This window comes from Cyprinodon tularosa, unplaced genomic scaffold (assembly GCF_016077235.1).
Source record: "Cyprinodon tularosa strain WSP-4 unplaced genomic scaffold, ASM1607723v1 ctg505, whole genome shotgun sequence".
Classification (NCBI taxonomy): domain Eukaryota; kingdom Metazoa; phylum Chordata; class Actinopteri; order Cyprinodontiformes; family Cyprinodontidae; genus Cyprinodon; species Cyprinodon tularosa.
The window spans coordinates 128583-140569 of record NW_024039236.1 but is presented as its reverse complement, the minus strand read 5'-3'; the positions used below and the strand labels follow the sequence as shown (position 1 = coordinate 140569).

The window sequence follows — 11987 nt, the reverse complement described above, 5'->3', positions numbered from 1 at the left end:
ATACCCAAAAGCAAGAGGTCTCAAACGATCAGATCCTTTTCAGTGTTTATTTGCAAGTAGTGAAACTTGAGAACACAGTGTAGCGCAGAACAGTGCAGTGCAGTTTGAATGCTTGTAGGTAAATGGTTACAAATAAAAAATGGACGCGATGAAAATGCAGTGCAATTACTTACAATAACATAGTATGTATTTATACAAAATGTTCAATCCTATTAATAAGTCGGTCTTAATGAAACATCAATGGAGAAATGGAAAGTGGAGATATTGCAAATTATTATTATACAAATTGTAGTTATAGTAAACATTAACAGTTAAACACTGTTAGTGCAAATTCTTATATAAGTATTTATAATAATATGCATTACTTAAATTGTATAAATAAAGGCTGCGATGCAATATGTCATGATATACAATAATATAATCTATAATTGTATAATATAACAACGTGCAATAATATGCAAATATAACAATACAATGTAATAATACAAAATACTATGCTTTTTATAAAAAATGTCTATGTATAAAAAAAATTCCAAAGTAATAAAAAATACGTATTTATGAAACATCAATTACAAACATAAAAATTGGAGGTAGATCAAATTAAGTAATAACAGATATCAATAACATTTGAAGTAGTGCAAATTATTACAGGTACTATAGTACACATTAAAAAACACTGTTAGTGCAAATTCTTATATAAGTATTTATAATAATATGCATTACTTAAATTGTATAAATAAAGGCTGCGATGCAATATGTCATGATATACAATAATATAATCTATAATTGTATAATATAACAACGTGCAATAATATGCAAATATAACAATACAATGTAATAATACAAAATACTATGCTTTTTATAAAAAATGTCTATGTATAAAAAAAATTCCAAAGTAATAAAAAATACGTATTTATGAAACATCAATTACAAACATAAAAATTGGAGGTAGATCAAATTAAGTAATAACAGATATCAATAACATTTGAAGTAGTGCAAATTATTACAGGTACTATAGTACACATTAAAAAACAATGTTAGTGCAATGTCTTATATAATTACTTTTAACAATATGCATTTCTTAAATTGTATAAATAAAGGCTGCGATGCAATATGTCATGATATACAATAATATAATCTATAATTGTATTGTAATATAACGACGTGCAATAATATGCAGCTGCAATGTCTTTCACTGTCTCACAGTGCTGGAGAAGGACAGCTGGTGGAGCATTTTCAAACTTTGGGTCGCGCAGACGGTCTTGCAGGGGTTTTGGGATCACAGCTGGCTGGACAGGAGCAGCATAGTTGTGAAAGTAGGGCTTCACTGTGGACATACAAACTGACCTATGGTTCTGAAGAACAGGGAACATTGACGATAAGTCGTCCAATGTAGCTTGGGCAGTGCGTCTGCTGGCCCGTGTCCGTAGGCCAGGCATGGGAATGTTGTCATCGATGACTCTGTCCAGAGCAATCCTCTGCGCTTTGGATGAAGTGAAGTCCATCTTGTGGGCGACTTCACCGCTGACTTTGTTGATACCTGCTGGTATTTTCCAATAAGCTGGCACATCTGTCACAGTCTTTTTCCCACGGATGCGGACTGCTGCCTCAATCTTAAACAGCAGAGCCCCAACTTGTGTACATGCCTCTGCAATTCCAGCCATGCATGTACAGTGTGCACAGCAAACCTGCCCATCGTCAGCAATGATGACCCATGGCTTCAGGGGAGTCTCATTAATGCGCTGAGAGTGCAAGACCTGAGGAGAAAAAAAATAGACATAAATTATGCAGGTAAGGACACCATTATATTTCATTCTATGCAGGAAAGCAAACGTTAACCTCAACCCCTCATGCATGTGTATACATATCATATAAATCACAGTTATACAACAGTAAAGTATAACAACCACGCTGTTATATTGTTATATCACTTAAAAGAAAAAGAAATGAAATGAGCACAGGACATTTAAACCTGCATAATACCTCTGAGTGAATGATTTAAGCTCAAAGTTACCCGTTACAGTGTTTTATGAGGTCAGATTTAATAACCCGCAGTCAATACTGCACTCATTTTTCTAAATAGTTCACTTTGAAAGACTGATTCAAACTAGGAGTTAACTTGAATGGCCACAGCACTGCACTATTGTTTATTTTTTTATATTTTGGAGATCTTTGACTATTTAATCTGTTCCTTAAAATTTTATTAATAACAATGTTCAATAAATGATTTTCAACAAAATACAGATGTAACACCTATCCAGTTTCTGAATGATGGTAAAAAAAATCTTGTTTCTACCAGCAGCTGGGGGAGACTAGATTAGAAGATGGTTCAGAAAACCTGTTAGGACACATTTTTTTTCTAACACTAAGTATCAAACAAATGCTGATTTCTATTTCAGCAAATTATTCTTAAAATTTTTTTTTATATTTTGAATAAATGTTTTGATGAAGATTTGAGATTCCTTTCACTGAATGAATGGTCACGAAGCTAGTGTTAAGCTTGAAGTCTCTGGCCAAGCTCACGTTTCAGGGTCCTGTTCTCCTCCAGCAGCCGGTTGATTTCAGCACGCCGGCGCTGACAGAAGTCACATTCTGTCAGCGGTGTCTGCTCAGCTCCATCCTCAGCTGGTGCTGGTGTCTCCACTATGGATAAAATAAGGACATCTTTTAGCTAAATGTGCATCATGCAGCTGAAAAAGCCACAAAAGCAACATACGGTGTTGAATCTGCTGGCTCTGTAAGGCTTACCGGGCGGAACAAGGTCATCAATAGCTGTCTCATCCTCGCAGGTGTACTGTCAGTCCTTTGCCGTTTTCTCTTTTCCTGTCTCTCATAGCGTGCAGTCTGTGTGGCCTTTATCTCAGTGTGGCCCAAGTGTAGTGATGGTGCCCAATCCGGATGCGAGGTGTACATTTCATTTGCTGGTTTTCCTGGTGACACAATTTAAAATTATTATCCACAGCAGCAGTGTTGAACACATACAGAACCATAATGTTATCAATGATCCTCAATATACACATTATTATATTGTATTATATGATTACATTACATTACAAGACGGCTGGTAAGCGCTAGGATCAGCAAAATTTATAAGTGGTGCTATGACAGCTGTCAACCTCAGGGTTTTTTTTGAAAATGGAGAGGGATGTCGCTGTCCTTGTAGGAACTGGCAGTGTGTTCTACCAAAGAGGATAAAATGCTATATCAACCAACGAGGATGAAAATGCTATATCAACAGTCTCTGGGCGCGCGTTCATGCATGTATGTGGTGCCACGGATGAAGGAAGGAAACACTGTAGGCTATAAAATAAAACCGTGCATCTTTAACTTACCAGAATGAAAATGCAGGGAACACACTCGCATTGACATCAGGATACTGTGGAAAGTTCTGTTCTGTCGTCTTACAGCCGCGATTCAAGCTAGCCGACGACTTTTTGTTATCTGTGAAACTTGGTCTCCGTGTTTGCGCCTCCAGGCAGGACAGCGGTGGAAAGTTATCCCATTTTGTAGGTTTTTCCCTCGGCGATCATGTGATGCGCTGTTACAGCCCACAATACAGCAACGGTTTACCATGGTTGAAATCAAGTTACGGTGAAATTAAACGAAATAAAACACGGCTGAGAGGGAGTACAGTACGCGTTAGTCACAGGCAATAGTCTAAGGAAGCCGTAAAGTGCGCCGTCAACAGGGCGACCACGCAAAGTGGTGACGTCACGACGACCAAGCATAACGCAAAAACTTTTGCGAGGGAATGCAAAAGTTTTTGCGAGGGAACGCAAAAGTATTGCGAGGGAACGCAAAAGTATTGCGAGGGAACGCAAAAGTTTTGCGAGGTAACGCAAAAGAAAAAAAATTCCCCATGTCCCCTAGGGGAATTCCCCATGTCCCCTAGGGGGCTCCGTAATATAATACCTTTCAAAACCTATGAGTGTTTTTAAAATCTAGTGATTTTTTGAAAGAAAATAAAAGAATAAAAATAGTTAAGCATTTTAAAAGCAATTTTACAAAAAAGGAACATAACAGCATTTTTTAAATAAATGATTTATTATGAGAACATATCATTTCACCATTTATTGGGGGTAATTAATTGAATGCTTATTTATTTATTGAACATATATATATATTTATTTAGATTGGATTAGATGTGATTAGATGAGCTTTATTGATCTCACAGCGGAGAAATTTAATCGTCACATATTGGCATAGAAGTTACAGAAGGTGCAAACAGGGAGGAAAAAGGTGCATTAAGAATAAGCAATATATATACAGTATATCAAGATAAATAGGATTAAGGTGCATGTGTACATGTATCGCACACAATGAAAAACAAAACAAAAATAGGAAATAAAAAAAAAAGAAATAACGATATGTGCAATACGGATGGCTTATATACAGGAGGAGAAATATTGCACATTCAACATATTGCACAGCATATTGTTCACAGTCAATAAATACAAAACTATAATGTAGCTACACAGTGGTTTTTACAGGAGTTATTGTTGATATAGCGCATTATTATAGAGTCTGGTGGCAGCAGGAACGAATGACCTGCGGTAGCGCTCCTTCTTACAGACATGGTGTCTACTGTAAGTCTCTGACTAAAGGAGCTGCTCAGCTCCTCTTTTTACACATGGGAGACTCATGCGTGAATGTCCAACGAATAACTCCAATTGTTGTTTCAAAAATAGAAAACCTGGTTTCATTACTTAGTTTTGCCCTGGATGTTGTAGCGTTTGTGGACGCTATGTTGCTACTTGATAAAAAAAAATAACGTCACTACTGGAAAGTTACTTGATAAATAATGCAGTGACGCTACGGCACTTATATTTTACAAAACTAAAGAAAATATATTTTCTTACATACCCTGTTGAATAACTTTGGCTTATCTTAATGAGGAATCAACTTTGGATATGATTTTAATTTCAACATCACCAGCCGCAGCACTGTCTCTGTCGCCTTTCTCTGGTTGCGCCTCAGTCCGTATCCCCGGTTCCAACTTAATTAATTTTATTTTTAATAAAAAATAGAGATGCAAATAAATAGAAATAAACAGATCTCAGATAAGATCGGAGGTGTATCTATAACTACGCCACCGTTTTCATAAAATAAGATTATGCAGTCACTATGTTAAATTAATTCATTAAGTTTATTTTAATCAAAAACAAAATAAAATAGCACAGTATTACACCAAGATCCCCAATAAACCTGCTTTTCAGTTGACTGCAGGCCCACAAACGTCACCCTCAGCACGGCAGAGGTCCCAAGCGCCACCTGGTGGTTGTCCGGGTACATTGCAGTTCTTTTTGAAATAAAAAACTGGCCTCAGGAAATACATCGTGATTCACGTGGGAATCACACAGGAATCACGCAGGAAACCGTCCATTTCCAACCAGTACCCACTGTACGTCGAGCTGCTTTTCCCCATCAGGTACGGTTTCCCCTTCATCTCCACACAGCGCAGGCGGCACGATTCACCGTGCAAGCAACAGGAAGCACGCATGCTCACTAAAGACGCGTAACAGCCGCCCTGTGCTCGCGCCACAGGGGAACTGCGGAGAGCATGAACAATCAAATGTTAGCCTATATGGAGAAAAGGGAGAAATCGGGATGGATGGATGGATGGATGGATGGATAGATTGATAGATACTGTCATAGTTGAATAGTAGTCATTGTACTCTCTCCCTGGTTGATGGTTTGATGGTGGACAGGCTGGTGAGCGCAGGCAGGAGGGCTGAGCGGTGGATCAGTCCGAGATTCTTGGGTTCCTAGTTGTGTTCAGATGGGGATCCAAGGTCTGTGGTTCCAGGCTGGGTTTCAGGGTCAGAGTCCAAGGTTCTGCAAATAAGGTGCAAGATCAGAGTTAGGCTGGAGATGACAGGCTTTATCTGAGAGACATGGAACGTAGGATGGACACGGAGGAAGCTTAAGGCGGACAGCTGTGGGACTAATAATCTGGTTGATTTTAAAAGGACCGAGAAACCTGGGAGCCAACTTCCTGGACATGGCCTTTAAGGGGAAGTCCTTGGAAGAAAGCCATACCTCTTGCCCAGAGGTGTAAGGGGGGCAGGGATGCGGTTGCGGTCAGCAAAGGTCTTATCCCGGCAAGAGGCTGCCTGCGTCTGGTCCCCGACCCTAAAACAACAGCAAAGGTGGGTTCTAACGGTCGGTTGGACTTAATCAGGAAAGGTTGAAGGTAAGAGATAACGTTGGTAGCCTAGTGATGTCTTGATTGGGGATAAACCAGTAGCCTCGGAAACATGGGTGTTATGAGCCTACTCTACCCAGGCCAGATGTTGGCTCCAGGTGCTGGGGTTGTGAGAGCAGAGGCAGCGGAGGGTGTTCTCCAGTTCCTGGTTAAGCCGCTCACACTGCCCATTTGACTGGGGGTGAAACCCAGAAGAGAGGGAGGCTTTAGCCCCTAAACACTGGCAGAAGTCTCGCCAAACCTGAGAGATAAACTGCGGACCGCGGTCTGAGACTATCTCAGATGGCAACCCATGGAGTTTAAACACATGGGTAAACAACGACCGGGCAGTCTGATGAGCAGATGGAAGTTTGGACAAGGCCACTAGGTGGCAGGCTTTAGAGAATCAATCGATAACCGAAAGGATAACTGTCTTGTGGTTAGATGGGGGAAGACCGGTAACAAATTCTAATGCTATATAGGACCAAGGTCAGCTGGGTCTGGGTAGAGGTTGGAGTAAACCGGCAGGCGGTCTACTAGAACCCTTATCGGTCTTTGTCAGACACGTGACTGACACGCCCCCTAGCGCCATTTTTGTGGTGAGCAGAAGAAAAACAAAACAGCAGAAAACAAGAGGAGAGCGCTGCCAGCAGTGAGGATTATCAGTTAAATGGAAAAGAACAAGAAAACTGAACGGTTACCCTACCCAGACAAACTTTCTAAAGCTGCTAGGGAACGATATTATATATTATTATTACAGTGACAAGGCAGATGTTGTGGGCAGTTGCACAGATAGCTGCAGTTATTAGAGCAGTTTGTGCTGCTCATCAGACTGAATGAAAAAACTTGTCATAATTTTTGCACATTGATAAGTTGCACACTGTATTTGCTGTTCACTTTATCCAGGCCTGTTTTCACTGGGATCTGCAGTCTTCTTCACAGATATCACCTGTTAGGTCATATCTCTACGGAAGACCACAGTGAAAACAAGTCCTGGGAAAATGAAAATCTTCTAATTTAATCTAAAGAGCAATCTGCTATATACGAGGGAGGAAGACAAAGTAAAACATTTGAAGCTTTGCACTGTTCTGCATTATTTATGTATTTGAGATTTTGTATTGCATTTTCATAAATCCTCTGCTTGATTGAAAAGATAATAACAACACTTGTTTCAAATTTCAAATCCACTCTTTATTGTACACACATTTTTACAACTTCAGAAAACATTAATATTTGAAGTGATGGTGAAACTTATATTTGTTTTGCTGTTATTTTTCAAAAGTAACTTTAAAAAAAGCAAAATTCTATTTGTGTGAAAAGAAGAATAAAAAAAGAAGAATAAAGTTGAAACAGTACTTGATCTGGCATTCATTTATTAGCTGGTTTCTCTGTGAAAATTTCAAAACAGTCAATAATCACTGTGACTCTATGTCCAAAGGCCTCCACAAACTGATGAGGCATAATTTTGTGCAAGGTGTCTCTATCTGGCCACACAATTGCACGCTTTAGATTTGCATATAAAAATGACACCATTTCATTGAATGTTCTGTACACTGTCTTTGGTGAAACACGGAAGAGATAAGCAAGGTGTTTTGAGGGCAGATCCAATCTCAGACGCATGAAGGTTAACAGAGCATTTGAAATGGACTGAGAATTTTGTTTTGAGCAGACATGAGAGGCAGCAGAAAATTAAACAAAGCCATAAAGGTTGCCAAGTTTGGTAGACCCGTATAGTACTTGACTTTTTCATTACTGTCTCCAAAGAAGCCATCAGAGATCTGCAGCTCATCAAGTTCACGCTGCAGCTCTCTGTTTTCTTCCAAAAGACGGTTCATCTCTGCACACCTGAGCACACACAGGTTACATTCTGTCTGTCCTTCCTGACGACCACCTTCTGTGTCATCCTTGGTGTTTGGCCGGCCAACGTTTTCAGCAGCCTTCTGCGTATCAGTCTGTTGCTGGTTAGGGTTCTCTGTCGCCTCATGTGTAACTTCATCCTGTCGCTGAAGGATTTCATCAGCCTGATGGAGCCCCGTTTCAGTTGCTTGCAGGGCATTCTTTTTCAGCTGTTCCCGATAACCACGTCTTAAAGAGCGTTCTGTGTCTGTTGGTTTGATGTCAGTGTGGCCCAGATGCAGGGATGGAGCCCAGTCTGGGTCAGTCTCCATCATCTCATATGCGGGTTGACCTGCAAAGTAGATGAAAGGTTGAGTGTTTTACACATCTATTCAAAACACTATATAAAGCACCTTAATAACAGAGCCCATTAGATTAGATGAGTTATAAAATAAGATATGCTTATGTTTCCCACAGTGGGGAAATTTGCTATACCGAAAAAGCACAAGTACATCGGATTAGTAAGGCCAGAGGTAAATAAATAAACTGAAAAGCTTACAGACGAACAAAGGATTATAATAAAAAACTTAAGTAGATTGCACAGGATGAATAAATGCACTGAGTTGGCTGACGAGTGGGTATGTACAGTGTTTTTATATGTACACTGTATTTATATATATTTATTCATAAAAAAAATATATTTGTATTGCATATTGTGTAAATAATTATATACAGATAATGCATTTGTTGGAGCCTATTAAGAATTAGATTCATTTATCTTTTGCAAAATTATTAATGTTAAAGAGCTAAGGTTATGTGAATGGTAGAGTTATTGTTTATTTGTTTATGTATTTGTTTTGCTTTGACCCTCCTCCTTGTCAGTCCGCCTCCTGCTGAGATTAACAAGTAGAAGCAGCTGATGAGGTGGAGCTGATTGTTTGTTTGAAGGAGTGAGGAGTGCAACAGTTTTTTTTCACACACATCACTTAACTTTATATTTGAATTTTTGTAAGTCAACTCTGAGAATATTTCTGTTATTTTTTATTAGTAAAGAAAACACCCTTATTTTGAAACAAGAAAATTCTCCACGAGTGCTTTTTGTTTTGTGAGTCGAAAAACCTCCTCCTAAGACTACTCTGGCAATTTTTGATTTTTTTGGAAACTTTTTTGATGCAAGAGTAGCCGCAACAAGTGAAAAAACTTCACTGATGACTTGAAGAAGAGCCTAAAGTCGGGAGCCACCAGCCGATCACGCTCTGATGCGCAAAGAAAGCAGCCAGCGGGCCGTGAGTACAATCAGCTGACTGAGTTTATGAATGAAGGCGCCGCTGCGCTACAAAGAATGATCGATAACTACAGAAAGCAAAGCTGTTGATTTCAAAGAAGGATGCTTATTGATGAACTTACTTGAAAGTGAAAAGATCGGTGTGGTCATTAACAATGTTGGACCCTAAATCCACGCCTGCGTCTGAGAACATGTTAAAAGAGCGCGTCCTTTCGCGCAGAGGCAGATTGGGAGCCTGCACTAGAAAGATTAATGAAATAAAGGCTTTGATGACGGATGCAGGAAATATTGATGAAGTCAATGATTTAGTACAAGCATTTAAGGAAGCCGTGGATGAGTTTAAAAATGCTCATAGGTTGGTTCAAGAGCTCTTATCAGAGGACGAAAAGGAAAATGATTATAATGACTGGTTTGAGCCTCGAATAACTAACTTAAACTACTTTTTGAAAGATGTCGAAACATGGAAAAAAGACATTGTACAATCAACAATCAAACCATCAGACAGCATATCTAATGTATCAAAGAAATCAAAGTCATCTTCTTCCACATCCAGATCTTCCTCAGTCTCTTCAGAGTTAAAAAAGGCCAAAGCAGAACAGGCTGCTGCACTGGCACGAGTTGCTGCCTTGAAAGAAAAACATGCTTTACAAATGGAGGAAGCAAAATTAAAGTTAAAGATGGAGCAAATTGAGCTAGAAGCTGATCTTGCAGCATCAAATGCTAAAATAAAGACCTTGCAAAGTGTTGAGGTGGACCAGGAACCGTCTTTAGGTGACGGCATGAATGAATATTATAGCTCTCATCAAGAACCACATTCGATAGAGGGCAATGTGGAATTTATGCATTTAGGTGCTATACCAAAGACTCCACTTCAACGGACCATTTTGGAGAGATGTAAATCGTCTCCCAGTAGATTAAGGACAGCAGAGAATAAACCCCAAAATAGGAATCCCACTGAAAGTGAAACTGAAGCTGCAATTTATGATCATAACGCATCTGAAACTGCACAAGATTACCCAGAGGTGGCTGTTACTGCTGATAATGAAAATTTGAATGTTGTTATTCAAAGACAAAATGACATAGCAGAACTCATTGTCAGCCAGCAAAATCTGTCTTTGTTACCTCCAAGAAATATTTCTGTGTTTGATGGTAACCCATTAGAATACCAGTCTTTTATTCATGCATTTGAACAATTAATCGAAGACAAGACTAAAAATAATAAAGACAGACTGTATTATCTAGAACAATTTACATCTGGTTTGCCAAGAGATTTAGTTCGCAGTTGCTTACATATGGAAGGAAGTAAAGGCTACAGGGAAGCTAAACAACTATTAAAGGAACATTTTGGAAATGAGATGAAAGTTTCTGGAGCTTATTTGGATAAAGCCTTGAACTGGCCAGCAATTAAAGCTGAGGATGGAAAGATGCTGTATGCATATGCAATGTATTTGAGAGGATGTTGTAATGCAATGCAAGATTTACAGTACTTAGAGGAACTTGAAATCCCATCAAACTTAAGGCTGTTAGCATCCAAACTACCTTACAAACTGCGAGAAAGATGGCGAACCACAGCTTATGAAATACAACAGAAAACTGGCAGGAGAGTCAGATTTAAAGATCTTGTCAAGTTTGTGGAAAACCATGCTAACATGCTTTTGGATCCTTTGTTTGGAGACCTTCAAGACCAAACAACAACCAAAAAAACATTCCCAAGAGGCAAAGGTGAACTAAAATCAATGAGAGGTAAGAACAGTAGCTTTGCAACATCAATAGTTACAGAGAAAACAGGATGCGCTATAAAGCAATCCGTTTTGTCTCCACCACCTCCAGAATCCACACCCATTGCCAATATCTCTCACTGTGGATTCTGCCAGGGAAAACACAACTTAGCTGACTGTCTGCGTTTTAAAGCAGAGTCGCATGATTGTAAAGTTGAATTTTTGAGAAGTCACGGATATTGCTTTGGTTGCCTACTTAAAGGTCATTTAAGCAAAAATTGTAAGAGGAGACTAACATGCCAAGTTTGTCGAATGAAACATCCAACAGTACTCCATATTAAAAGTGTAAACGTTTCAAAGCAGGACAGTCAAACGGAGATTGAAGAAACTCCCATAAGTAGTGCTCTTGTTTCAGCAGGTGATGTAAACGGGGCCGGGAAAGATTGTGCACTAGCCATTGTGCCTGTCCGTGTTAAGGTGGCAAAAGGGGACAAATATATTCAAACCTATGCTTTCCTTGACCCAGGCAGCACGGCAACGTTTTGTACTGAAAGATTGATGAACCGGCTAAATTTGAAAGGACGCAAAACAGAGATACTTCTGCGAACAATGGGACAGGAAAAGCCTGCAGGAACCTACGAGGTTAGAGGACTAGAGGTGGGAGATAATGATGGCTGCACATACTTGGACCTGCCGAAAGTTTACACACAGGATAAAATACCTGTCTCAAAAGAAAACATCATCACACAAGTTGACCTGGAGATGTGGCCTCATCTCAGGAGTGTCCCTTTAAAGAAAATCGAGGCAGACATTGAACTCCTCATTGGAACTGATGTTCCTCGAGCATTAGAGCCATGGAAAATAATAAACAGTCATGATAATGGACCGTATGCAGTGGAAACGGTACTTGGATGGGTGGTAACTGGACCACTTGGTGTTGATAGTACCACAGAATATGATGGGC

At 39.4% G+C, this 11987-nt stretch overlaps 1 long non-coding RNA gene across 1 annotated transcript; it reads right to left on the bottom strand.

Annotated features, from left to right (window-relative positions):
- Window positions 1-1633: 1633 nt before the first annotated feature.
- On the bottom strand, window positions 1634-3397 carry LOC119795245. The gene is made up of 4 exons (XR_005282309.1): window positions 3333-3397; window positions 2749-2930; window positions 2524-2643; window positions 1634-1757 (listed from the first exon to the last, which is right to left on the bottom strand). It is a non-coding gene; the product is annotated as an uncharacterized LOC119795245 (long non-coding RNA).
- Window positions 3398-11987: the final 8590 nt, after the last annotated feature.